Source organism: Podarcis erhardii (genome assembly GCF_964252035.2).
Source record: "Podarcis erhardii genome assembly, chromosome: 14".
Lineage (NCBI taxonomy): Eukaryota > Metazoa > Chordata > Lepidosauria > Squamata > Lacertidae > Podarcis > Podarcis erhardii.
In genome coordinates this window covers 50649992-50677816 of record NC_138503.1, presented here as the reverse complement: position 1 = coordinate 50677816, position 27825 = coordinate 50649992, and the positions used below count along the sequence as shown (strand labels likewise).

Here is a 27825-nt window from a genome sequence, read left to right as displayed (position 1 = left end):
TGCCTTGGAGGCTGAATGCTAGAGGTGTTCTTCTTAATGCTTAGAGTTTAGCTTTCGTAGGCTTTGTCTGAAAAACGGCCATCTACTTACTTGTATGGCTGAGAGACTGTTGTCTCAAGGGTGACCTATAAACTCTCAGGTTTATTTATTTTAAAAATCTGGTCGTCATTTCAGAGGCCCGGCTGATAAAATTGTTTACTGCTTTTCTTTCTTCCAGTTCAGTGCTAATCCTGTGCAGCAGTAGCGTATTGGACTTGGATGAAAAAAACTGGCTTCGGAATCTCGCTCATGGCACAAGAAAAACCAATGATGAATGTGCAGAGGCTACAGAACCCCCCCCCCAGCAGCACATCACATTCCCTCAACCTCTGTAAAATCTAAAGGAAGACCACCTTCCCCTTTGCAAGTCTGCCCAGACACTGCAGTCACCAGAGGCCCTCCTTTGAGCAAAATGGGGTTCACCGGATTACAGTCATTCACTTCCTATCTCCTCCAACCGGTGCCTCACCAGGCATCGCAACAACAACGGAGATGATGATGAGATATTTATCCCATGTCACTCTTCCGTTGTGATGACTTCATTTCGATGCTGCTGCTGCATGATTAATGATTAAGGCGGCTGTCACACTGTTTGATGGATTCTAGTAGCGGGGAGTGACATTTGTGTCTTGTATAGCTTCCCAAAAAGCTGAGTTCTTATTAGCATTGAGAGACACCATTTGGTTTGTCTCTCCAGCTAATCAAAAGCAGGATATTCAAGAAGGGATCACCTCAAGGCTCTGGGTGTCGTTGGACTACAACTCACTTCATCCCTAAGCACTAGCCAAGCAGGTAATAAATAATAATAATAATAATAATAATTTATTTATATCCCGCCCATCTGGGTTCTGGGTCCTCCTCCTCCTCGTGCGTGTGAAGGGGGCACCCAGTTGCAACAGTTCAATAAAGATCAGGCTTACTAGCTGCTTTGCTTCTCAATATTCTCTGGTTGGCCTCTGTTATTTTCTCCGACCTGCAATGGAGAACCTGCAAAGGACTCTACAAGGGCTCTTGTGTCCCCCATAAGGGAATAAGGGCAGATTTTCATTTATTACACTAGCAATAATGGCTCAGTGGAATCACTCTCCAAAAGCTGAGCAAAGCCCCAAAAGCGTGGGCCCTCCTTAAGATATATAGCTGTTATCTGTTAAAGCAACACATATGCATAAACTTCCTCCAATATGAAGTTACAACACAATACTAATTATACAATGTATGGTCTTTCCTTTGTTACCTATTTATTGAGCAAGTGAACAAAGAACTCTCTCTAAGCCACGCCTTGCTGCACCTGATCTCTTTGCCTGTGGGGGTTAGGACATTTGAAGGTACATCTCAGAACAGCAAGGCACATCTCCTTTTCAAATGTAGACACTTAGGAATGTGTTTACAACCTTGGAAGTAAACATAAGGCACAAGGCCTCTAGCCTGGCTAGTTAGCTGAGCTTATAGGTCTCTATGTGCATCATTAACATAATGCAGATGCTTTGAGGGATAATCCTGGGGGGAGCAAGGTAAAAAATATGATTAATAGAGCATTGGATATACATGCCAAAGAAGAAGGAAAGGGAGGGGGCCAAGTTAAAGGTGTTGGTGCCCTATATAAGGCTCTATATGGCTCAGGAGCAGCTCCCATTGCTCTGTCCCAGCTCCTGCCAATCTAGCAATTCGAAAGCACACCAGTGCAAGTAGATAAATAGGTACCACTGCAGTAGGAAGGTAAACGGCATTTCCATGCACTCTGGTTTCCGTCACAGTGTCCCGTTGCACCAGAAGCGGTTTAGTCATGCTGGCCGCATGACCCAGAAAGCTGTCTGTGGACTAACGCTGGCTCCCTCAACCTGAAAAGCAAGATGAGCGCCGCAACCCCATAGTCACCTTTGACTGGACTTAACCATCCAGGGGTCCTTTACCTTACCTCTCTAGAGATAATGCCTTGTCCCTTATGCACCCCTTATGCAATGTGCAGGAGAGCCTTTCCTGCAGGTTCCAAGGATCTCAGAAGCCCTCCCTGCAGTTAAATTAGAGCAGGGCTTTTTGAGTGGTGGCCCCTATTCTGAAGAATAGTATTCTTGACAAGACATGACAGGCTCCGCCTCTCAACACTTTCTGAAAACAGCTGAAGACAGCTTTTATCTGATAGCCTTTCCCAGCTGAATAAATGGGTCTTTACCAGAAATGTCCATTTGTTAGAGTTTTAGCGTCATCTTAAATGCACATTTGTTGTGCATTTGGTGTTTTTAAATATCTTACATGCAGATCGCCTTGAGATGGTGGCTTTAAAGGCAACGGGTCTGTTTCTATGCTGCGGAAGGAACTGACAAAAGAAGCCACATGATTTCTTTTGTATATGCATGATAATAAGAATATGTTAATACGGCTGGGGGAAGAGATTTCAGAGCACCCCATAAGCAGACATTTGAGGCTGTGTTTCTGGAAGGGTTCCTTCTGAAGCTCAGTGGGATTTGTCATGGGTAAGAAACTTCAGGCTTGCAGCCTCCATCTGTCTGCCTTCCCCCATTGGTAGAGCGAGGATAACAACCTCTCTCTCCCCAACAGAGGTGTCGCCAAGACTTTTTTAATTAATCAGCTAATTAATTAATGCAAAGTGGTTGGAGGCCTCTAGACAGAGCTGGCATTACTCTAAGGCAAGAAGCTCATAGCTTATACCCAATGTCACCATCCCCACACAGCTTACTTTCTGTGCTCTTTGCAACAACCGCCCTTCCTCCTCCTTAGAGACAGCCAGGAAATTGACCACAATCACAGAAAATATATTTAAATGCTTCTGGATTTGGGATGAAGATGGGCAGCTACAGACTCTGGGCCAAATCTGGCCCTCAAATGCTTCACACATACCCTCTTCTCTGGTGAAAATAGGGACATCCTTTTCAATAATAATAATAATTTTATTATTTTTACCCTGCCCATCTGACTGGGTTGCCCCAGCCACCTCTGGGCAGCTTCCAACATATATAGGTAAAGGTAAAAGGACCCCTGACCATTAGGTCCAGTCGTGGCCGACTCTGGGGTTGCGGCGCTCATCTGCTTTACTGGCCGAGGGAGCCAGCGTACAGCTTCCGGGTCATGTGGCCAGCATGACTAAGCCGCTTCTGGCGAACCAGAGCAGCGCACAGAAATGCCGTTTACCTTCCCGCCAGAGCGGTACCTATTTATCTACTTGCACTTTGACGTGCTTTCAAACTGCTAGGTTGGCAGGAGCAGGGACCGAGCAACGGGGATTCACCCTGTCGCGGGGATTCGAACCACCAACCTTCTGATCGGCAAGTCCAAGAGGCTCAGTGGTTTAGACCACAGCGCTACCCGTGGCCCAGTCCAACATATATAAAAACATAATAATACATTAAACATTAAAAAGCTTCCCTGTACAGGGCAGCCTTCAGGTGTCTTCTAAAGGTTGTATAGTTTAAGGTTACCAGATTTTTTTTCAATGAATCCGGGAACACTTTTCAACTTCAGTAGGAATGATAGGATTTTGTATGGGGACTGATTTGTAAATCCGGGGACTGTCCCCGGGAAACAGGGACATCTGGTAATAGTAATAATAATAATAATAATAATAATAATAATAATAATAATAATAATATATTATTTATACCCCGCCCATCTGGCTGGGCTTCCCCAGCCACTCTGGGCGGCTTCCAAAAAAATATTAAAATACTGTAATACATCAAACATTAAAAGCTTCCCTAAACAGGGCTGCCTTCAGAGGTCTTGGTAGTTTTTGTTCTCTTTGACATCTGGTGGGAGGGCATTCCACAGGGTGGGTGCCACTACCGAGAAGGCCCTCTGCCTGGTTCCCTGTAACTTGGCTTTTTGCAGTGAGGGAACTGCCAGAAGGCCCTCGGAGCTGGACCTCAGTGTCCGGGTAGAACGATGGGGATGGAAACGCTCCTTCAGATATACTGGACCGAGGCCGTTTAGTAACCTTAGTATAGTTATTTATCTATTTGGGCCGGGAGTGGCATAACTCGTACCCTCCAAAATTTATCAGATAAAAATAAGGGCCTCCTATGCAAAAGCGGGACATTCCAGGATCAGATCGGAAACTGCTTCTCAAAATCTGGAAAATAGGGACACTTGGAGAGTCTGTCCATGTTTCACCCATTGCCACAGACCTGCCTTTTACCAGGTGAGAGGTAAAAGAGGTTTCAAATGTGCAGAGAAACACTATTTCCTTTCCACCCCCAACACTCATACATATATATTTTTTCTTTCACGCTATGCTTCTGCATTTGAGCATGTATCCACATTGTACCCAAAAAGGGCCTTTCCTGAATATAGGTGGTTTTCAAAGGTTCTTGCTGCTGGCACAGCCAGTCAGTCTGACACACCACCACTAACTTCTAAAAGAAAGGGGGGTGGAGAGAGGAATATTCATTATTTGAATGAATGGCCTCTCTCTCTCTCTCTCTCTCTCTCTCTCTCTCTCTCATATCACTGCAAGTTGGAGAGGGAGCCAGCAGCTAAAGAGGAGGAGGAGAAAAGAATAAGGGTGGGGAGGTGGAGACCAAGGAAAACAAGAACAGTGATCAATCTGAGATGAAACACAAGATAACATAGGGCAGGGGTAGGCAACCTAAGGCCCGTGGGCCAGATGCGGCCCAATTGCCTTCTCAGTCCAGCCCATGGACGGTCTCGGAATCAGCGTGTTTTCACATGAGTAGAATGTGTCCTTTTATTTAAAATGCACCTCTGGGTTATTTGTGGGGCATAGGAATTTGTTCATCCCCCCCCCCAATATAGTTCGGCCCACCACATGGTCTGAGGGATGGTGGACCGGCCCACGGCTGAAAAAAGGTTGCTGACCCCTGACATAGGGGATGCACAGCCATGTGGGTCAAGATGGCAGATTGCTCTCTTGAGCCTTTTTTTCCCGAGAGAGGAGAGAGATAGCATGATAACAAAAGGGAATGTTATGGCCTGGGATTCAGACTCGGAGGCTGAACCTGAGGGATCCCAGCCTGCACAGGATTCCCCGCCTCCAGAACCAGCTGAGCCGGGGCTGGGGCCTGAGCCTGAAGGGTCCTCACCTGTGCTGGGTCCTCAGGTGCAGGCACCATCTGAGTCTGCTCTAGCTCCTGAGGTGATGGAGGACCCATTGCCTGCAGGTGCTCCACTCTCAGTCCCGTCAGGGGAAGCTGAGGTTGCTTCTGGGTCTGGTAACCCTCCAGCCTCTCCTGAGCTGCAGAGGCTCAGGGCAGAGAGGCGGAGGGAACTAAGTTCCCGCAGGAGGAGTGCTCGCCTCCAGGCCAGGAGAGGTGAGTCACCAGAGGATCGGGGCCGCCCAGTGCCTCGGGGCAGATAATAACTGACCAGTCACAGTCCCAAGTTGCGGGAGCAACATTGTTGGTTGCTAGTTCTTGCCTGAACCCTGTCTTGCTTTCCTGCCTGAGCTCCTGACCTGCCCTGGCTCCCTGCTTCCATGCCTGTTCCTGACTCCCTGCCCTGCTCCCAGCTTCAGCTACTACGGACTGCCTCCACGTTGCCCCTTTGACCATGGACCAGACTTGGACCTCGCCTCTTGGGTAACCCATGGGACCAGCACAAGGAGGGATAAACCAACCCTCCAAAACCACCCTACACACCCCCAGAAGAAAAATGCTCCTCAGGTGGGTTTAAGTTTATCTCGGTTTCTCTGTATTATTTACAGAGTTTCTGAAAGGGACAGGGATCTCTGAAAGGGACATCCTACAGCCTCAGTTCAAACACACAAGTGAAGGTGTTCCAGAAGACATCCACACACATTCCCAGCCATATCCAGATCTCCAACGCAGGGAATATTCTTAACAAGCACCAGATGATTATACAACAAGGTAGTCAACCAGGGCTGGGCCAGGACGTTTGGCAGCTGCAGTCAAGCCACAAATTACCCAGGGCTGGCAAGTGTTATTTTAGCACCGCTTATGTTATTCTTTCATTTTCCCAGTTTGCATCAATTTGTGATTAAAAATATTAATACTAATAAATGTAACAATCTGGAATTTTCATCAGCCTTTAAGTGTGATGGAGGAGGCTCCTTCCCTTTCCAGGGTTGAAAATATTGAATCTCCGATTGGTCAGCTTTTCAGCCCTCCACCAAATGCAGCAAAGCATCATGGGGCAGCCTGGTTTCACACACCTGTTCCCTCCCCATCTAACCTTGCTGTGATGTGCGGGGGCTGTTGGGGGTGGCTGAGGAACATCCACCTTCTAAATGCAACCACAGAGGAAGCAAACGTCTCTTAAGCGACACCATGATGGATTGGGCTCTTTCCCCCCTTCTAATTATTATTGGATTTGCTTCGCACAGCACAGCCTGCTAGCATTAAAAACATTCATAATACATAACTGAGATAATATCAAAGGAGCAGCGGCCCATGGTTTTTTGAACATCACAGCTGTGCATTACGAGTTTGACTAAGCCGCAAGAAAAATCAAAACTGAAATCACCATGAAGCACGCCAAGCAATAAAAAATAAAAGGCACGCCGGATTCTTTTTTTTTTTTTTTGTTATACAAAAAAAATGGAGCAGAATTAAATTAATGGTGCCACTCTGATTTGAACAAACATCAATATCAAACAATGTGCAATTGAATTCATGGGTTATCTCACGCAGAGATAGAAAGAAAAATCCCCTACTCCCTTGCTTGATTAGACCAAAGACCCAAAGAGATAATCAGTCTATTATTAGTGGCCAACCAGATGTCTATAGAAAGTCCACAAGGTGGGCACAAGAATGCAACAGGTGTTGATGGACTACAACTCCCATCATCTCTGACTGCTGGCTGTGTTGACTGGGGCAGATGGGAGCAGAGGTTCAAGCAAATTCTGAAGGGCCACAGGTTCCCGTCTCAGGTTTACACCAGTCTTCTTCAACCTCGGGTCCCCAGATGTTGGACTACAACTCCCATCATCTCCAGCCAGCTGAGTCCAATGGCCAGGGATGATGGGAATTGTAGTCCAACAATATCTGGGGGGCCCAAGGTTGAAGAGCACTAGGGTAGACAACAAGGTGCTACATCAGGGATGGGGAACATTTGGTTGTCATTTGACTCCAATGCCCATCAGCCCCAGTCAGAGATCATGGGAACTGTATTCCAGCAATATTTGGAGGACCACGAGTTCCTGCCCTGCTCCTGAGCTAGATGCCTAAGGGCTTGACTCAGTCCAAAGGCAGCTCTCAGTGCTCATCATATCTGTTTAAGAACCCTTATTCACATAGTTGGAAATCCACCAAGATGATACCAAGCCTTGCCACGAGGCAATTGACCCACGTGGGTTGTGGCATGTAGGAATTAGGTCTTAGGAAACAGATATGGGTTCCCTCTCAAAGCCCAGGGGATTACTGCTTGGGGTCAGGAATTAAGGGCCTTCATCCAGGTCAGATGCTAATGAGCCCAGGTGCCCTCTTCCCCATTGCGTGTGGTTGGGTGTGACCAGAAGCTGCCGGCTCTTCAGCTATCTTTGCACTGGTGCCTTTGCCAACTGGCTTTCTATTTGCAGATCATTGTAGTCTTGATAAAATAAAACATTGTTTTGTGTTTAGGGTTGTCTGGTCATCCAAGACCCTGAGCTTTCAGGGCCCAAACCTGAAACCTAGGAGCAGTCTCTGGTGATGTCATGGGGGCAAGCCCTGGTGATTCTTCCTCTGCGCTCCCTCCCATCGCAGAACACTGGAGATGGAAGTTAATTGGGAGAAGGGAGGAGGCAGCAGAGGAGGGCAAACCAGCGCACCCACCCAGCCCTGAGAGTCTATGCAATAATTTGCAGCCAGCTCCCTCTGGGCTGAAGCTTGCAAGCTGCACACATTGTCTTCTTAATTAAAATAAATAAATACAGGCACTCTTAAACGTTAAAGACAACCTTTTAATTTGGGTCCTACCTAGACAACATCTAAAGCTCATGTTTCGTACATAGAAGGCTCCAGCATCTAAAGACAAAATCATCCGGTGCTGGGATCTCTGCCCAAGCCCCTGGAGAGTTACTCCCAACCAGAGTAGATAAGACTGGTCCAGTCTGACCCAATGTAAGACACCTTCCTATGTTTAGGTGCAGTGTATCTTTTAACAGGTGGATCAGGGAACGTATTGTGTGGTACCCAACTAAGCTTTGCTCAAAGCAGACCCACTGAAAGTAGTGAGCGTGACTAAGTTAGGCCCATTAATTTCAATAGGACTACTCTGAGTAGGGCTTAGTTGCATACAACCCAGTCACTCCTGCTATGGCAGGAAAAATGAACTAATTGAGGGCTGATGTAGGAATGCTTTGGCCATGTAGTGAACAGGAAGTAACTAATTAAAGGGCCAGAAGTGAAGAAGGAGAAGGTAGTTTAAAAGAACGGAGCAAAAAAGGAAGCCACAAAAAAACCCCACTGAAATTAATTAACTAGGCTTAGGTAGGCCCATTCATTTCAATAGGTCTACTCTGAGTAGGGCTTGGCTGCATACAACTCAGTCACTCCTTCTATGGCAGGAAACATGAACTAACTAAGGGCTGATTCAGGAATGCTTTGGCCATGCAGTGAACAGGAAGTAACTAATTAAAGGGCCAGAAGTGAAGAAGGAGAAGGTAGTTTAAAAGAAAGGAACAAAAAGGAAGCCATAAAAAAACGCCCGCTGAAATTAATTAACAAGGCTAAGGTAGGCCCGTTAATTTCAATAGGTCTACGCTGAGTAAAACTCATCATTTCCTAGTTTACTGCACAAGTAAGGGAGAAAGGACACCAGCCAGAGGAACAACAGCAGCTGGAAGCATGCTCTGCCTTCCTTATTCCTCCCAGGAAGATCCTCTGAGCACAGGTAGGTCATCTTGACTCCAACCAGCAGGCTGCTTGCTTCCTACCCTCACACCAGAAAGAACCCCACTACAACCACCCTAGGATTGCAAAGGAAAGTCTAGCCTCAGATGGACAAATTGCACTTTCTCTGAATTCCATTCTTTTCCCACCTTAAATGCAGTTTCCTGTGTTTCTGCATCAGTTTGCAACTGTGTTTGTTTTCAAGCCCCACATGAAAACCCATCAGCATTTTTCCTCCTAATAGGTACATCCTTTTGCAAGCACCTTTCCCTAATACAATGCATTTGTGTATGCATTTTTTTGCCAGTATGTACAATATTATACATGAATTCCTCCTGAGTATGCTTTCCTTTTGCACATCCTTTTTTGTGGGGGCGGAGAGGTGTTGAATTCCTAAGGACAGCTGCATTTCAGTTTGTATACAGTTTCCAGGAAGTGCAGATTAGGCAAATTCACATTAAAATATGACCCAAACTGAATTTGTTGCTCATCCTCAGACTGGCCTCAGCTACCATAACACCAGCGAGCTGAAATTCTTCCATCCAAGCCACCAGAAAGTGGAGATCTGCCTGGCTCCACCCAGATATAGAAGATTGTTTTGACTGCAACCCATCAACTCCATTCAGGCACCATGCAAATAATCTTCCTTTGCTTCCCTTCCCATCCACTGCACTAGCCTTGAATATTTTCTTTTTGCAAAGTTTGTAAGTCTGACAGCAAGCCCTGCCTCTCATTTCTAATAGTCTCCAATACAGAACTGAATTCATGATTGGAGGGAGCCACTTTGGGAAGACGATGTTTGCCTGAGAAGCAGGATAAAACCATAATAGGTTAAAAAAAGAAGAAGATAAAGGACCCCTGGACAGTTAAGTCCACTCAAAGATGACTATGCGGTTGCAGTGCTCATCTCACTTCAGGCCGAGGGAGCCGGCGTTTGTCCACAAACAGCTTTCTGGATCATGTGGCAGCACGACTAAACCACTTCTGGTGCAACAGACACCATGACGGAAGCCAGAGTGCACGGAAACGCCGTTTACCTTCCCGCCGGAGCAGTACCTATTTATCTACTTGCACTGGCATGCTTTCGAACTCCTAGGTTGGCAGGAGCTGGGACAGAACAACGGGGACTCATCACCGTCGCGGAGATTCGAATCGCCGACCTTCTGATCAGCAAGCCCAAGAGGCTCAGTGGTTTAGACCACAGCACCACCCGCATCCCTAAACATGTGTCATATAGTCCAATCTCGTACAATGCAGGATACACAGCTAATCCCTGACAGACAGCCATCCAACCTCTCTTTAGAAACCTCCAAGGAAGGAGGGCCCACCATCTTCAGAGGGCGTCTGTTCCACTGTCAAACAGCTCTTGCCATCAGAAGGTCTTTCCTAATGCTTAGTCAGAATCTTCTGTTCATATTTAAGTCCTTGATTCCATTTGATCGCACCGTCCTGCCCCCTTTGACCGCACCGTCAAATTTCTAACTACAGGAAAATATCCTCTCCTTGTTTAAACCAACTCTTACAAAGATTACTTGGGGAAACAGCACATCCTTGAGATCATGGATCTCCTTTCTTAAAAAAATAAAATTGTATTGCTATCTTTTCAGGAAATCCATCTGGAGCTTTTAGGGGGTCCATGGAGCTTTCTATGGTTGCTCCATCAGATTTTACTCTGTCCCTTCCTCTCTCTCTTTTGCCTAAACTTCATGGGCTAAAATGATCTCATCTGCCCAAACTGCTTACAGCTGCTGCTTCCGTGGTGCTGATGATGACTCACCATCTCCCATTCGCACTGACATCTGCCTCCAACTGGGCATTTTGCTGAAGTGTGATCCATCACAAACTGAATGAAGCCTGGGTAGACTGAAGTCTGGTCTTTTACAAATTAAGTTCCTTCTGGCTCCCTTCCTTCTCTCTCTCTCTCTCTGACACTTCTAAGCACACCTCCATTTCCTCTGTCATTCAAAGGCAATCCAGGTGTGTTTGCTGGGAGGCATTCATGTCCAGGAGACGTCTCAATCCCTTGCTGTTTCACCCACCAAGAAGAAGAAAACAACCGTGAGCATTTCCCTCTGCCAGAGAGCCAAAATGCTTACCATAGCTCATGGTATATCCTGCTTTGAACCACAGGGACTGCTCTGTACGAATGTAGCACATGGTTTCATAATAGGTTGCCAACTTTTTTGACTGGTTCTCCTCCTGACATGCCAGTATTATTAGATAATGCTTTCCCTGGTACCGTATTTTTCACCCCATAGGGCGCACCGGCCCATAGGGCGCACCTAGTTTTTTTGGGGGTGGGGGAAATAAAGGGAAAAAATTATTTTTCCCCCCCCCCAGGCGTGGGGCTGGGGAAGTCTGAGCTTCGCCCGACCCCAGCCCCCAGAACAGGCTGCTATCCGCAGGGATGCAGGCAGCTCTCCGAAAGCTGTGGGAGCCCGGCGCGAAGTCGCGCCAGGCTCTCACGGCTTGCGGAGAGCTTCCTGATGCCTGGAGAGCGAGAGGGGCTGGTGCGCACCGACCCCTATCGCTCTCCAGGCTTCAGCAAAAGCCTGCATTCGCCCCATAGGACACACACACATTTCCCCTTCATTTTGGGAGGGGGAAAAGTGTGTCCTATAGGGCGAAAAATACAGTATATTCTTTCTTTCTTTTGGGAAAGCTGCCCAGTGCTGGGTTTACATATAAGCTAAACAAGCTATAACTAAGGGCCCCACTCTCTTGGGAACCCCCAAAAAATTTAAAGGAAAAGAAAAACTGGATGTACATTTCCAAAATATAAAAAACAAATAAAATAAAACCTACATACAGCAACAGTGTTTTGTGTTGTGTAGGCTCCTATCTGTTATGTGCAAATGGCTTTAGATACCCATTAGGTCCATAAATTACCATATAGCATATATTCAACACAAAAGACAGCAACAATTTGTTGTTGACAAAGGACAGCTGGACGTAAGACAGCTGGAAACAAGAGACTAGGGCCCTACGGGACTTGACATCTTTCCGCAGGGCCTGCAAGACAGAGCTGTTCCACCAGGCCTTTGGCCGAGGCACAGTCTGACCCCCTCCTTTGGCAATCCTCACAGAACTCTAGCCCAATGGTTGCCATTAATTTGATTTGAACTGATTTTATAATGAAATGATTTTAGAATGTATTTCAATTAATTGATTGTGATTTTATGTAAACTGTGTTACTTTTACTGTTGTTAGCCGCTTCGGCTGGGGAGGGCGGGATATAAATAAAATTTTATATTATTATTATTATTATTATTATTATTATTATTATTATTATTATTATTATTATATAAAGGCCCCCATTACCTTCAGTAGCTGAGGGCCTCATCAAACCTCAATCCGCCCCTGAACCTGCCCACCATTTTTAAGGCATCAGGCTACTGTTAAAAAGCAGAGGGGTCAGAGCCACTGAAAAAGTTGGGGGATCTGCTTGGCTAAACTTACATCATTCCATCAGTGAGGCCAAGAGGGGGGTTTTTTGTCAGCTGGGAAGCCCAGGACCTCCCTACACACTGCCCAGGCTTCCACCCTGGGGAGGTGACTGTGGTGTCGCTCACACTTTCCCCCCAGCGGCACACTCCATTGTCTCTCAAGACAGAGGGAAGCCAACACCAAGCCAGAGAAGGAAGAAAATAAATCGCTGGTCCTTTTTCCCTTTTCCTTTTTTGTACTAGGCACTAATTGGTAGCACTTCCTTGGAAGATTTTTCTTGCATTTCTAATTAAAAGCTAAAGGCTGCATGTCAGCCGGCTGGAAATCTTGTGTTAGAGTTCAAAGCCCATTTACAAGCTGAATTTATTTTACAAACCTCTTCACCAACCTTCTGCCCTCCATGCGTTTCGGATGGCATCATGTGCAAGTTGTGATCCAGAACATTTTAAAAGTACCAGGTTTGGCAAGAGCGATCTTTTCAACGATTGTTTGTGTGTGTGTGTTGGATATTATGCTATGTACTGCTACTGTTGGAGGGGAAGAAGAGAAATGATGGATGGATAGATGGAGGGATGGAGGGATGGATATGTATTGGATTGAGACAATGTTGCATTTTTGGAGTTCCCTTGGGGGCCTAGCTATGGGGGCCAAAGTGATAAGAACATAAGAAAAGCCTGTTGGATCAGGCCAATGGCCCATCTAGTGCAGTACCCTGTTCTCACAGTGGCCAACCAGATACTTATAGGAAGATAATAATAATAATAATAATAATAATAATAATAATAATTTATTTATATCCCGCCTTCCCCAGCCGAAGCTGGGCTCAGAGCGGCTAACAACAATAAAAGTAACACAGTTTACATCAATCACAATCAATTCATTGAAATACATTCTAAAATCAATTCATTCTAAAATCAATTCATTCTAAAATCAATTCATTCTAAAATCAATTCATTCTAAAATCAATTCATTCTAAAATCAATTCAAGCAAGGGCACTCTCCCATACCCTCCAACATTTCTCCAATGAAAATAGTGACGTCCTAAGGAAAAGTGGGACATTCCGGGATCAAATCAGAAACCAGTTTCTGTAAATCTTGGATTCTCCCTGGAAAATAGGGACACTTGGAGGGTCTGTTCTCTCTCACCCCAGTTCTCTTTTATAGCCATCATTGCCTCCTGATGGAGCGACTTCCATAGTTTAACTAGAGTCCTTCCTTTTATCTGTCCTGAAACTGTCCTGATGGGCTCCTGGCACTTTGAAATTTACCGCTGCACCACTGGTGTGCATAGGATTATAGCCTGATCCTATGTATGTTTACTCCAAAGCAAGTCCTCCCATGTTCGGTGGGATGCAGCCTGCAAAAAGTGTGGCTAGGATTACAGCCTCCGTTGTCTTACCAGCGTGATTCACGTCAAAGCTCCTTTCTAGAGTCCAAAATAAATAATTTGTACAAACAACTCCCCTCCTCCCGTGTGTTCACACAGAGAACAACTCCCTAAACCTGACCTTTCCGAGTTAATCTTTCCTTCAGGGGAGGCCTCAGATCTTGTTCCTCCTAATGATCAAACAGGATTTCTCTAACCAGACATGGGAGAACAAACCCTTATCTGAGGCCGGATCTCCATCCTCTCCAGGGCTCCCTGCCTTGTATTTCAAGGTTTTTCCTCCGCAGTTCTCCCTCCCCCATCTCCTTGAAACCAGCCAAATCCACAGTCTAATCTGGAAGAGTCTCAAAGGCATAAAGTAAAGGGGGGGGGGGAATTAAGAAGAGAGAAATAAATTCAACCCTTAATTCAGTCATGCCTCTGAGTTGCAAAGGGAGAGGTTCAGTTCAGTTCAAAGAGAGACTTTGGCCACGATCACATCATACATACAAAGCACTGTACCACTTCAAACCGTCATGGCTTCCCCCAAAGAAGCCTGGGAGCCGTAGTTTGTTAAGAATACTGAGAGAATTGTTAGGAGATGCCCTAGACCCATCCCAGAACTACAATTCCCAGAGTAGTTTAGCAATCAATCCCTCTTCGCTGGGAACTCTAGGAATTGTAGCTCTGTGAGGGGAATAGGGGTCCCCTAAAACTCTCAGCACCTATTATTATTATTATTATTATTATTATTATTATTATTATTATTCCCCGCCCATCTGGCTGGGTTTCCCCAGTCACTCTGGGCAGCTTACAGCATATATAGGTAAAGGTAAAGGGACCCCTGACCATTAGGTCCAGTCATGACCGACTCTGGGGTTGCGGCGCTCATCTCGCTTTATTGGCCAAGGGAGCCGGTGTACAGCTTCCAGGTCATGTGGCCAGCATGACTAAGCCGCTTCTGGCGAAATCAGAGCAGCGTACAGAAACACTGTTTACCTTCCCACTGGAGCGATACCTATTTATCTACTTGCACTTTGATGTGCTTTCGAACTGCTAGGTTGGCAGGAGCAGGGACCGAGCAACGGGAGCTCACCCCGTCACGGGGATTCAAACCGTCGACCTTCCGATCGGCAAGTCCTAGGCTCTGTGGTTTAACCCACAGCGCCACCCGCGTCCCTTACAGCATATATAAAACATAGTAAAATATCAAACATTAACAACTTCCCGATACGGGGCTGCCTTCAGATGTCTTCTAAAAGTTACAGTGTAGTTCTTTATGTCCTTGACATCTGAAGGGATGGTTTGGTAAATAACAGAATTATTTGGGAGAAGCCATGACTGTTTATAGTAGAATCATAGCGCTACAAGAGTAAGTGTAAATGTGGCCTTCCTTGGACTGGGGAGGGAGAAGTGAATTGCCATATAGCTTCTGGAAATAGCAGACCACAGGAGTGAAAAGTTGCCATCTGTCCTTTAATTAATTCCATCCTATGAAGGATGGTGAAGAAATCTTCTTGGTTCATATTTGAATGTGAATCCCTAATGCGCACTTCTCAAACTGATGCATAACCTGAAATGCAGCAGCACTTCAAAAAATTGTTCTTCTCCAAATTTCGTGATGCTGTGAGCTCCCCTGCCAAAAATTGCACGCCCAAATGTACAAGTGTTAGTGGAAAATGTGCACACACACATAAATGCATTATATTTGGGGAAATGGCTTGCAATCGTATACTACTTAGGCAAAAATGCATCTAACGGGGAAATGTGCACTAAAAGGTATTTTAAACACTGAGTTTTTTGGCAGGTCAGTCTGGATGATATCCTGGGTCCCTTCCAGGCTTGCTAGAATTTAGCAGAAGAAATGTGATAAAACAGCCAAACCTATTCCTTTGTTAAGAGAATGGTTTTGGCTGTACCACCATTTATGTATGGAAGTGAGAGCTGGACCATAAAGAAGGCTGATCACTGAAGAATTGGTGCTTTTGAATTCTGGTGCTGGAGCAGACTCTTGAGAGTCCCATGGACTGCAAGAAGATCAAACCTCCCCATTCTTAAGGAAATCAGCCCTGAGTGCTCACTGGAAGGACAGATCCTGAAGCTGAGGCTCCAATACTTTGGCCACCTCATGAGAAGAGAAGACTCCCTGGAAAAGACCCTGATGTTGGGAAAGATGGAGGGCACAAGGAGAAGGGGAGGACAGAGGGCGAGATGGTGGGACAGTGTTCTCGAAGGTATGAACATGAGTTTGACCAAACGGCAGGAGGCAGTGGAAGACAGGAGTGCCTGGCGTGCTCTGGTCCATGGGGTCACAAAGAGTCGGTCGGACACAACTAAACAACAACAAATTTACATTCCCAAGAAGGTTGCCATAGAGACAAGTGGGTGGGCCTTTTCCCACCTGGCTGCACGCCATGTCATTCTAAGATGGAGAACAATAGATGAAGGGCAGCTTTGTATATAGAGTGCTCTCTATAGCAGGGGTCAGCAAACTTTTTCAGCAGGGGGCTGGTCCACTGTCCCTCAGGCCTTATGCGGGAACTGGACTATATTTTTTTTGGGGGGGGGTGAACGAATTCCTATGCCCCACAAATAACCGAGAGATGCATTTTAAATCAAAGCACACATTCTACTCATGTAGAAACATCAGGCAGGCCCCACAAATAACCCAGAGATGCATTTTAAATAAAAGGATGCATTCTACTCATGTAAAAACACGCTGATTCCCAGACCGTCCATGGACCAGATTTAGAAGGCAATTCTCCGGCTTTCTCCGTCCTCCACCAGTCCCGGACTGTGGGCTGGGGGGGGAGGGGTGGCATTATTAATCCGGGAAGATTGTCCTTTCAGGGCTCTACCATCGCCATCGATCCCCGGCATTGAATGTGTTGGCCTAGTGTGGGGCTCCGAGGAGAGCTTGGCTGTCTGGCTGGTGTACCGGCCACCTAGCGCACCAGCAGCCACCCTGTCAGGCCTATTGGAGGCGGTGGCCGGCTGGGCCTTGGAGTTCCCTAACCTATTGGTATTGGGGGACTTCAACATCCATGCTGATGCCACTCCCTCCTCACAGGCTCTGGACCTGGTGTCTTCCATGGCGACACTAGGGCTCTCCCAGTTTGTTTCGGGCCCCACACATCAAGCAGGCCACACGCTGGATTTGATCTTTGGCGTCGGTATAGATGTGATCATGTCTCCTTTAATGAAGGTGCCATGGTCTGATCACTATGCTCTGAAAGCCAGGATTGACGTTCTACCCCCACCCTGCTTAGGTGGCGAGCCGATTTGGGCTCGCCCGCAGAGGCTGATGGACCCTGATAGATTCCGCCAAGCCTTGCGGGACCTTGCTCCACCTGGTGACTCATTGACTGAGCTTGTTGAGGGCTGGAATACCCAGCTCCTGGCAGCCATCGATGAGATCGCACCGAAGCGCCCTCTGCGACCCTGCAGAAACCGGGCTCCCTGGTTTACTGAGGAGCTCCGGAAATGAAGCGGGACCTCAGTCACTAGAGCGAGTATGGCAGGGTGCCCGTGACGGAGCCCCAAGAACATCTTATAGGGCTTTTATGAAAACCTACAAGATGGCGGTGAAGGCTGCTAAGAAGTCCTACTTCTCGGCCTCCATTGCCTCCGCTAGCTCTCACCCAGCGCAATTATTTAGTATAATTAGGTCTTTAACGTCCCTTGAAGGACAGCCAAATTTAAATAACAATTTGACACACAGCTGTGAGGCATTTGTGAGCTTTTTTGCGGAGAAGGTCTTGTTGCTCCGCCATGACCTCCCTGCCAATTTGGATACAATAAAGGAACTGGAGGCCTCTCGACTGTCCTCGGGTCCAGTATTGGACCACTTCGACTGGATATCCCCAGCTGATGTAGACAGACTCCTCCGAGCTGGAAAGCCCACCACCTGTCCTCTTGACCCGTGCCCGTCTTGGCTGATTAGAGCGTGTCCAGACGAGGTGCGGGTCCTCCTGGGGGATATCATCAATTTGTCCCTTGGCACAAGGACATTCCCAGGGGAACTGAAGGAGGCAGTGGTGCGCCCGCTCTTAAAGAAAACATCATTAGATCCCTTAGATCTATCCAATTACCGTCCGGTTTCGAATCTTCCGTTCCTGGGTAAGGTGATTGAGAGAGCGGTTGCTGAACAGCTTGTGGGTTTCTGGATGAAACATCGGCTCTGGATCCATTCCAGTCTGGCTTCCGCGCTGGTCATGGGACTGAGATGGCTCTGGTTGCCCTAACAGATGATCTTCGTAGACAGCTGGATCGAGGCGGGTCGGGGCTGCTGATTCTTCTAGATCTGTCAGCAGCTTTTGACAAGGTCAATCACGAACTTCTGGACCACCGCCTTGCTGACGTGGGGATCCAGGGCACAGTCCTTCAATGGCTGCGCTCGTTTCTCTCTGGTCGGGGACAGAGGGTGGCGCTTGGGGGGGGGAATTGTCATCGCGCCACTCCTTGGTGTATGGAGTACCTCAGGGCGCGATACTCTCCCCGATGCTTTTCAACATCATTATGCGCCCCTCGCCCAGCTTGTCCGGAGTTTTGGGCTGGGTTGCCATCAGTATGCCAATGACACCCAACTCTATCTGTTGATGGATGGCCATCCTGACTCGGCCCCAGACACACTGACCAGATGTTTGGAAGCTGTGGCTGGATGGTTACGTGGGAGCCGGTTGAAGCTAAATCCTTCGAAGACAGAGGTCCTGTGGCTGGGACGGGACGATATGGGATTGGGGGGGCAACTCCCATCTCTTGCGGGGGCGCAATTAGTGCCAGCACCGTCCGTTAAGAGTTTGGGTGTAATCTTCGACACCTCCCTTTCCATGGAGGCGCAGATTGCAGCTATAACAAAGGCAGCATTTTTCCATCTCCACCAAGCTAAGCAGTTGGCTCCTTACCTCTCTCGCCCTGACCTAGGCACTGTGATCCACGCGACGGTCACCTCCACACTGGATTATTGTAACTCGCTCTACGTGGGGCTGCCCTTGAGACTGACCCAGAAACTCCAGTGGGTGCAGAATGCTGCAGCAAGACTCCTTACGGGGTCTTTGCTGCGAGATCATATTCACCCAGTGTTATACCAGCTGCACTGGCTCCCGGTGGAGTACAGGATCAAGTTTAAGGTGCTGGTTTTAACCTTCAAAGGCCTATACGGCCTAGGACCCTCGTACCTACGGGACCGCCTCTCCTGGTATGCCCCACAGAGAAACTTACGGTCTTCAAATAAAAACATTTAGGTCCCAGGCCACAGAGAAGTTACGCTGGCCTCAACTAGAGCCAGGGCTTTTTCAGCTGTGGCTCCAACCTGGTGGAACACTCTGTCACAAGAGACTAGGGCCCTGCGGGACTTGACATCTTTCCGCAGGGCCTGCAAGACAGAGCTGTTCCGCCAGGCCTTTGGCCAGGGCACAGCCTGACTCCCTCCCTCGGCAATCTTCACGGAGCTCGGGCCCAATGGTGGCCAGTGGCTTAAATTTAATTAATTTTATAATGAATAATTTTAGAGTGTTGTTTGTGCTGTACTTTTGTACTGTTTTATTGTTGTTAGCCGCCCTGAGGCCGGCTTCAGCTGGGGAGGACGGGATATAAATAAAATTTATTATTATTATTATTAAGTGGGCCGGATCCGGCCCCTGGGCCTTAGTTTGCCTACCCATGCTCTACAGTGGTACCTCGGGTTAAGAACTTAATTTGTTCTGGAGGTTCGTTCTTAACCTGAAACTGTTCTTAACCTGAGGCACCACTTTAGGGCCTCCCACTGCCACCACGCCTCCACCATGCGATTTCTGTTCTCATCCTGAAGCGACGTTCTTAAACCAAGCTACTATTTCTGGGTTAGTGGAGTAGATAACCCGAAGCGTCTGTAAGCTGAAGCGTGTGTAACCCAATGTACCACTGTATAGAGTAGAGGCACCCAGTTCACTTTCCAGTCTGTTTCTATGGCTTTCCAGAATGCAAAATCGCTGGTTTTCAATCACTTCTGAGCCTTTCGGCTAAGATCAAGTGTTTAAAAATCACTGCTTTCCATTTGCTAGTAATGCTCAGGTATACCTCTCTGTGAATTGCCATTTTGGGATTAGTAATGGGAATTGCTAGCATTATTCAGTAAAAATCCAAAGGGGGGAATGTGAACATGGGTCCCATGTTGGCGGTTGTGAATCAGAGGCAGGTCTGGACACAGGATTTTCTGGGCTTTTAAAGCAGGTGATGTAAACAACATCACCTCCTACATTGTAAGCCTGTTATTAAAGGTGATCCCAGGTCTTTTGCAGCTGTTATATGCTCAGTTCCTTTAACAATAAAGAAAGGGATTGAAGTCGGTATCCTCTGCATACAAAGGGTGAACTACAATGGTACCTCGGGTTAAGAACTTAATTTGTTCTGGAGGTCCGTTCTTAACCTGAAACTGTTCTTAACCTGAAGCACCACTTTAGCTAATGGGGCCTCCCGCTGCCGCCGCACTACCACCACACGATTTCTGTTCTCATCCTGAAGCAAAGTTCTTAACCCGAGGTACTATTTCTGGGTTAGCGGAGTCTGTAACCTGAAGCGTCTGTAACCCGAGGTACCACTGTATTTCTAAATTAAGACCACCAGCACCCAACACACTGGGCTGTTTTCTGCTGCCTCTAATGCTGCCTCTTGCAGCAAACTTTCCCTCCTGACTTTTAGTGTGTGCATGTTTGTGTTTTATTTAAATTATTTTAAAACACTGTTTCATTTGTCAGCTGCCCAGGGAATATTTACTGATGAGTGGCTGTATACATTTAATAAATATATGGAATAGACAAGAGGAGCATTAGCAAACCATCCTTTCCCCAGTGGCTTGCTAAACCCAAGTTATATTTTGCACTTCTTGTGCTTTGGCGTTCTCTTTAGTTTTTTGAAAATGGATGAGTTATATATAAATAGGAATATGAGGAACTTGGGACCAAGAATCTGGACAATTGCCTTTCTAACTGGATTAAAAAAGGTAAAGGTAAAGGTGCCCCTGCCCGTACGGGCTAGTCTTGACAGACTCTAGGGTTGTGCGCCCATCTCACTCTAGAGGCCGGGGGCCAGCGCTGTCTGGAGACACTTCCGGGTCACCTGGCCAGCGTGATGAAGCTGCTCTGGCGAGCCGGCACCAGCGCAGCACACGGAAACGCCGTTTACCTTCCCGCTAGTAAGCGGTCCCTATTTATCTACTTGCACCTGGGGGTGCTTTCGAACTGCTAGGTTGGCAGGCGCTGGGACCGAGCGATGGGAGAGCACCCCGCCGCCGACCTTTCGATCGGCAAGCCCTAGGCGCTGAGGCTTTTACCCACAGCGCCTAACTGAGGACTAAATGCAGTTGGCCTTTTAAAAAACTGGGGGGAGAGGCAAACCTGAAGCCAAGAATTAATATGGCATCCTCAGAGCCCTTTTCGTTTTAGGGCACAATCCTATGCACACTTTTTACTGAGTAAACCCCACTGAACACAGCTGTGCTTACTCCAGACTAAACCCATGCACAGGATTACACCACTAAAATATCAAGTAGAAATGAAGATCAGAGGCATGAAAATAGGACCCTATAATCAATAATCTATTCCTGATAGCAACTCTTAGAGGTCCTTTGGTGGCCAAGCTTAATTGAAATTTGCAGAAGTTCAAAACTGAGCCTTCCCCTTTGTTCCCCTCAAATTTAGTCACTCAGCTTGTGGGTTCAATTAAAATTCACCAGATTTCAAAATCACGAGAGTTCAACATTCAAAGTCTGATTTGCAAATCCCACATCTACCCATTTTTTTTATTGGTGGACAGAGGAACATCAATACAAAATTGATGGGGTTCTGTTCTCAAGACATCTCTCAGGTAGTTTTTTGATAGATATTGCTACACAGCAGCAGGGAACATGTGAAATATTGGCAAAGGCTAACCCTCCGCATTGTAAAGCGACTGCAGCTCAAAGGCCCTTCTCGGACGTGGTCAAACATGGACAGCTTTGTGCCAGGGATTGCAAAATGGGGGCTGCGCTGAGGTGCAGAAGAGGCTTGAAGACACCCACTGAAATATACTCAGAGTCGCAAAGTGATTTCATGCTCTTTATTCAGCTCATAGTGGTGAGGAGGAATGAATGAAAGTCCCCTCAAAGTATCTGCTTTATATACATTATTTACACAATGGGCTGCACATGATTGGCTAATTCCGGAATTCTACTGTAAGCCAATCAGGTTGTGGATTCACTTCTATCTGGAGCATGATTGGGTGGTTCCTGCCAACCAATCAGACTGCTGCATTCTGAATCCTATTGTTCTAGGACCAATCAGACTGCTGCATTCTGAATCCTATTGTTCTAGGACCAATCAGACTGCTGCATTCTGAATCCTATTGTTCTAGGACCAATCAGACTGCTGCATTCTGAATCCTATTGTTCTAGGACCAATCAGACTGCTGCAGTTTGGATCCTATTCAACTCAGTACATAACACCCACCAATGGCAAAAAGCTGCTTTGAACAAAACCCAAAACTTCTTTTTTTAAAAAAATGGTGGAGAATCCTTAATAATAATAGTAGTAGTTGTAGTAATAGGAAAACTGTATTTATATATAACCCTGCCTTTCCCCCCTGACAGGACTCAGGCAGGTTTGCAGATAAAAATAAGAACCACTAAAAACAGGGGGGATCATTTTTTTATATTAAACATTGATAGAATTTAAACAGCTTAGTTCCTGAATGTTTTGGCTGCTGAATGTCGCAAACCCAGAATTGACTGTTCCGGTTTGCAAACTATTTTTGGAAGCCGAACGTCTGAGGGGGTTTTCCGTGGCTTCCAATTGGCTGCAGGAGCTTCCTGCAGCCAGATCCGTAGCTAGGTGATCTTGCGCCCCCTACCCATGGACAAATTAGTTATTCTTTCCGCCTCTCCTCCAACCTCGCCCCCTCCACTCATTCAATTCACCCTCTATTTAAAAGCTTTTCTTATGAGGCAATAATCAATATTTTTATTTATGGACATATTTTAAAGCCGATTTTCTGCCCCCCACTCGCCTGCAGCCCTGGCGGGGGCCCACCTCTACACCCCCTAGCTACAGCCCTGCCTGCAGCCAAACAGAAGCCACGCTTTGGTTTTCAAACATTTTGGAAGTCGAATGGACTTCTGGAACGGATTCTGTTCGACTTCCAAGGTACCACTGTACATATACTGCATATATACGTGGAATGAGCAGAACGCAACCCACGTCTGTGCATGCGCAGGTCGCGATTCGCCACTTCTGCACATGCACATGATGTCATTTTGAACGCCTGCGCATGCGCAAGCGGCGAAACCCGGAAGTAACCCTTTTCAGTACTTCTGGGTCGCTGTGGGACGCAACCTGAAACGACGTAACCTGACCCGAACGTAACAAGAGGTATGACTGCATAAAATTACTATAGAAACAGCATGCCAGCAGCCTTTTCATTAAAAGCAGTCAGTTCCCAAATTCCTGTTGGAACAAGAAAGTCTTCACCTGCCGGTGGAAGGACAACAAGGAGGGAGCCCGTCTGGCTTCTCCAGGGAGGGAGTTCCAGGATCTGGAAGCATCCATTTCATTTCAAAAGCAAGACCAGGTGATTTGAAACTCTAGAATATGAACTTTCCACTATGTTTCACTAAGGGCCCTCAGTTTAATATGGATTGTGAATCCCTTGTGCCTCTTTTAATTCCCCCTCATTCATGTCTGTGGCACAATGTCTGTGTCTCTAGCTACTGAGCAGAAGATTAGTGGTTCGAGCCCACCCAGGGACGGCGGAGGGCAAGATTCCTGCCTTGCAGTGGATTGGGCTAGATGACCCTCGGGGTCCCTTTCAACTCTACAGTTCCGTGATCCTATGCAGCATTTGCCAGTTACTGCCATTCCACACTGCCTAACTCCTGAGATTTCCAAAGCAATCAGTCCAGCTTTCGTATTTGGATTTTCAAAGCATGAGGAATCTCCAGATTTAAGCGAGGAAAAAGTGTGGGGCAGCAGTTGTTGGAGGAGAACGCTGGCTGGACAAAGGGGGCAAAAGGGGTTCACCATCCACATTAAGATGACGGGGCCTGTGTTTCCCTAAGAAAGACAGTGTGGTGTAGTGGTTAGAGTGTCGGACTGCGACCTGGGAGACCAGGGTCCAAATTCCTACCACCACCACCAAGCTCACTGGGTAACCTTGGGTCACTCACTGCTTCTCAGCCTAACCTACCTCACAGGGTTGTTGTGCGATTAGATGTGGAGAAGGAAAACCATCTACTCCACCTTGATCTCCTTGGAGAAATGATTGAAATATGCGTTCAATATTATGCTGCCTGCATAAGAATATTGCAGAAGTGTTAACTTACTGACCTTATTAAACCTTTGCGCATTCACACACACACACACACACACACACACACCAGTCCCACCTATAATCTTCGGAAAGGGCTTAATTATTCCATGCAGAAAACATCACAGCCTTGAATATTTATTTTGACGACTGGTAATAGATTTCCTCGCTGCCGTTTTCCCTTTTGCAGCCCAGCACCCTCGTCATGCTGTTCCTTAAAGATTTCTTGCTTTATTTAAACAAACAAGCAGGCATTGAAAGCGGCGGGGGGGGGGAGGGACTGAAAGAAAAGGGGGTCCACATGTTTTTACTGGCTAACCATAAATCATTCTGACAGTGAGGAGGGGAAGATAGCTCTCAGGAATGTTAAGGGGCAGCTACGAAATCCAGATTAAGAGGTTTGGTAGAGTCAATTTTTGGATGACACAGTCTTCTGGGACAATACTTTTCTCCAATTTCCAGTTCTAGCTGTGCAACCAGAACTTAGGGGGCAGAAGCCCCAGGTCCCACTGTGTGTGTGCAAACACATCGGAGACATCAGAGACTATACATTTAAACCACATGCCTCCCCACCCCCACCTCCCCAAGAATCCTGAGAACTGTAGTTTGTTCTGGGAACCGTAGTCCTCTTAGAGGTGAACTACAGTTCCCAAGGTTCTTTTAGGGGAAGCCAGGCTCCTTTAAATGAATGGCGTAGGTGCGACCCACGAAGTCGAAAGAGACCTGACTGGCCGGCTGCCCAGGACCGATGGATTCGAATCAACCCCGAGTCGTGTAAACGCGCCAACCCTGCTAGAGAGGAGCCGTCCTGCGCTCGTAGCTCTTTTACAACAAGACTAATACGCGTCTCTCCCTTCCAAGCTCCCACTCCTCCCGACCACCAGCTTGCAGCCCAGGGGCTGGAGTGTGTGCTGGGGGGGGGGGTAGGAAGACTCCCCCCCCCGCCGCGCGCGCGCCTTTCTATCCTCCGCGCCCCCTGGAGTTTAATGAAGATGCAGTCCACCGCGAGACCAGATCAATGCCGTGGGCAGCTTCACGCTGCGTTCTTCGATTTAGCGGGCTAATGACATTTCACATTTAAGAGCAAAGAACGGGGGCGAGCTGGGGAGGGAGGTCTGTTTGGTGAGAAGGGGGGCAGAAGAGCAGGGGAGCCCCCCTCCCGATGTTTTAAAGACAAAGATCGCCTCTTGGCCCATTTGGAGAGGCCAAACAGGGGACCCAACTAAAAACGAACAGAACACCCACCCACCCCTCTTTAAGGCAAGGTTTTCTGGCCTCCTTGCCACCTCCCGACCCCACTCCGACCGACAAAGAGATCGTTTCCTTTGAGCCAACTACGCCCGGACGCCGGGACTCACCTCCCCCGGGGCCCCAGTCAAGGCTGGCTCCCTTGCTCCTGAGCTTGTGAAGAGCGCCTTGCCCCAGTGGCGTAGCGTGGGTTGCCAGCACCCGGGGCAAGGCAAGTAATTTGCGCCCCCTAACCCGTGGATTTGCGCCCCCTAACCCTAACCCCCAGATGTTGCGCCCGGTGCGGCCGGCCCCCCCTGCACCCCCCCACGCTACGCCACTGCCTTGCCCACCGCCGGTCTTCTCATACTCCACCTCTCCTTTAGCCAAGGTGAGAGGCAGTGTCATTCTCCCCCCCCCCCAAAAAAAAAAACAATTTTCCCATCTGCACCTCCTTCCAGCGTCCCTCTGACACATCTCGGTTTATGCCCCGGTACCTATTTGCCTCCGCCTCCCCGTGACCTGGAGGTTTTACAGTTGCAGTGAAAGAGCAAACGCTTGTTGGTTTGTGTAGTACACACACACACACTTTGCATCCTCATTGAATGTAACCTGTGAACGCCCCTACACACACCCCCCAACACATGTGTACATCTCCTTCCATCCCCTGGGTTTATAGTAACACATCCACTCCTCACTTCCAAAGTGGACTAACTTCAAAAAAATCTAAGCTGGACAGAGTATAACTTCAGGGAAGATAGATCAAGAAATTCTTTTTTTATTTTTTTAAAGCCTTACTGAAAAATTCAACTTGGCCGCCCTTTCCCTTATCTTTGATGTGTCCTCGTCGCTATTTTAGGAGCTTGACCCCAAACCCTGCCTGTCTCAAAGGTCTCAGTGTTGGAGTGACGTCGATGCGAGATCGTTATGGACCCAGAGCAGATACCCAGCTCTGAAAAAATCTCCATTATCTATAACTCAGAGTTATCCAGCTCCAGCTGCGCCTTAGGTTGGGAGACAGGTGGGAAATGGTCATCAGAACATATCCAACACCCTTTAAATAAAAATAAAAATCATGGTCCCCATCTCTTCTTAAGAAAGCAAATGTGTGTATCTCCTCTTTGGTGAAGCCTTTGGGATGGGCACTCACATTTATCTGACAAGGCCTCCATGATCTAGGCTGGCTGTTATTAGCACATGGGGACATAGGAAAAGAGGAAGCAGCCTTCTACTGAATCAGACCATTGGTCCATCTCAGTAATGTCTACACTGACTGGCAGCGGGTGTCCAGGATTTCAAGCAGGGAACATTCCTAGCCCTACCTAGAAAGCCAGTGGGGATTTAAACTTGGACCTTTGGCACTACCTGAACAGCCACCTGTTGGGGACATTCTCACCTGGCGTTCCTTGCTTCCAACTGCGGGAGATTGACTTAGATCAGGGATGAGGAACCAGTGGCCCTCAAGATGATGCTGGACCACATCTCCCATCAGCCTTGACCTTGGCCATGATGGCTGGGTCTGATGAGGAGTTCAAGTACTTCAACAACATCTGGAGGTCCACAAATTCTCCATCGCCAGCCTTAGGCCCTTGTGCATAGAATCGTAGAGTTGGAAGGGACCACAAGGGACATCTACACCAACCCCCTGCAATGCAGGAATCTTTGCTCAATGTGAGGCTCAAACCAATGACCCAACCGTGTGTGGACTGAGCTATCACATATTTCAGGGATAGCCAGTGCGGTGTCCAGAAAGATGCCAGCCAACATGGTTAGTGGTCTGAAGTTAAGGGAGCTGTAGTCCCCAAAAATATGGAAGGTTCCACATTGGCTGTGCCTGCTGCATTTAAATCCTAGGACAGACATGGCTATGTGTGCTGTCTCATGGGCAAATAGGAATCCGTCTTGTTCTGAGTCAGACCCATTGGCCCATCTAGCCCAGAACTGTCTACACTGACTGGCAGCAGCTCTCCAGGGTTTCAGGATAAAGTCCCTCCCTATATATTGAACCTGAGACCTTCTGCATGCAAGGCAGATGCTGTACGATAGAGTTGTGGCCCTTTCTGCTCCTATCGCCAGAGGCAGGGATCGCTCCAGTGTGGACTGAAGGCCATGAGAACATAAGAGGTGATTTTAGGATCAGACCAATGGCCCATTTAGTCCAGCATTCTGTTCCACAGATGCCTGTGGAAAATCCGCAAGCAAGACCCAAGCACAAGAGCACTCTCTCGCTCCATGGCTTCCAGCAACTGGTCTTCAGAAGCATCTCTGCCTCCCACAGTACCAGCAAGGCAGAGCCATCATGGCTGGTAGCCATTTAACCTTCTCCTCTGTGAATTTGTCCAGTCCTCTTTTAATGCCACCCATGTTGGTGGCCATTCCTGCTTGATCAGAGTCACGGGAACCTCCTTGCACCCCAGAGCCTGGACTGTCTCTGAATTTCTAACCTTCATAAATGCCAACTCCAAGATTCAGCTCTAAGGGACAAGGGATTGGGCTAGAGCCCAGTTTGCATCATGGTGCATTCCTCCTTTCTTACATCTACTTGGGAGTAAGCTCCCTTCAATCCAGGGGCTTTGGAGTAAACAATGCAATAAATCCTCTTCCTACATCTCAAAAGGTTCTGGCCAAGGAGAA

At 47.5% G+C, this 27825-nt stretch overlaps 1 protein-coding gene across 4 annotated transcripts in view; it reads right to left on the bottom strand.

Annotated features, from left to right (window-relative positions):
* The window catches only part of ELFN1 (extracellular leucine rich repeat and fibronectin type III domain containing 1), a 255809-nt gene that overhangs the window by 208432 nt on the left and 19552 nt on the right, over window positions 1-27825 (bottom strand). The gene's annotated exons all lie outside the window — the stretch shown is intronic.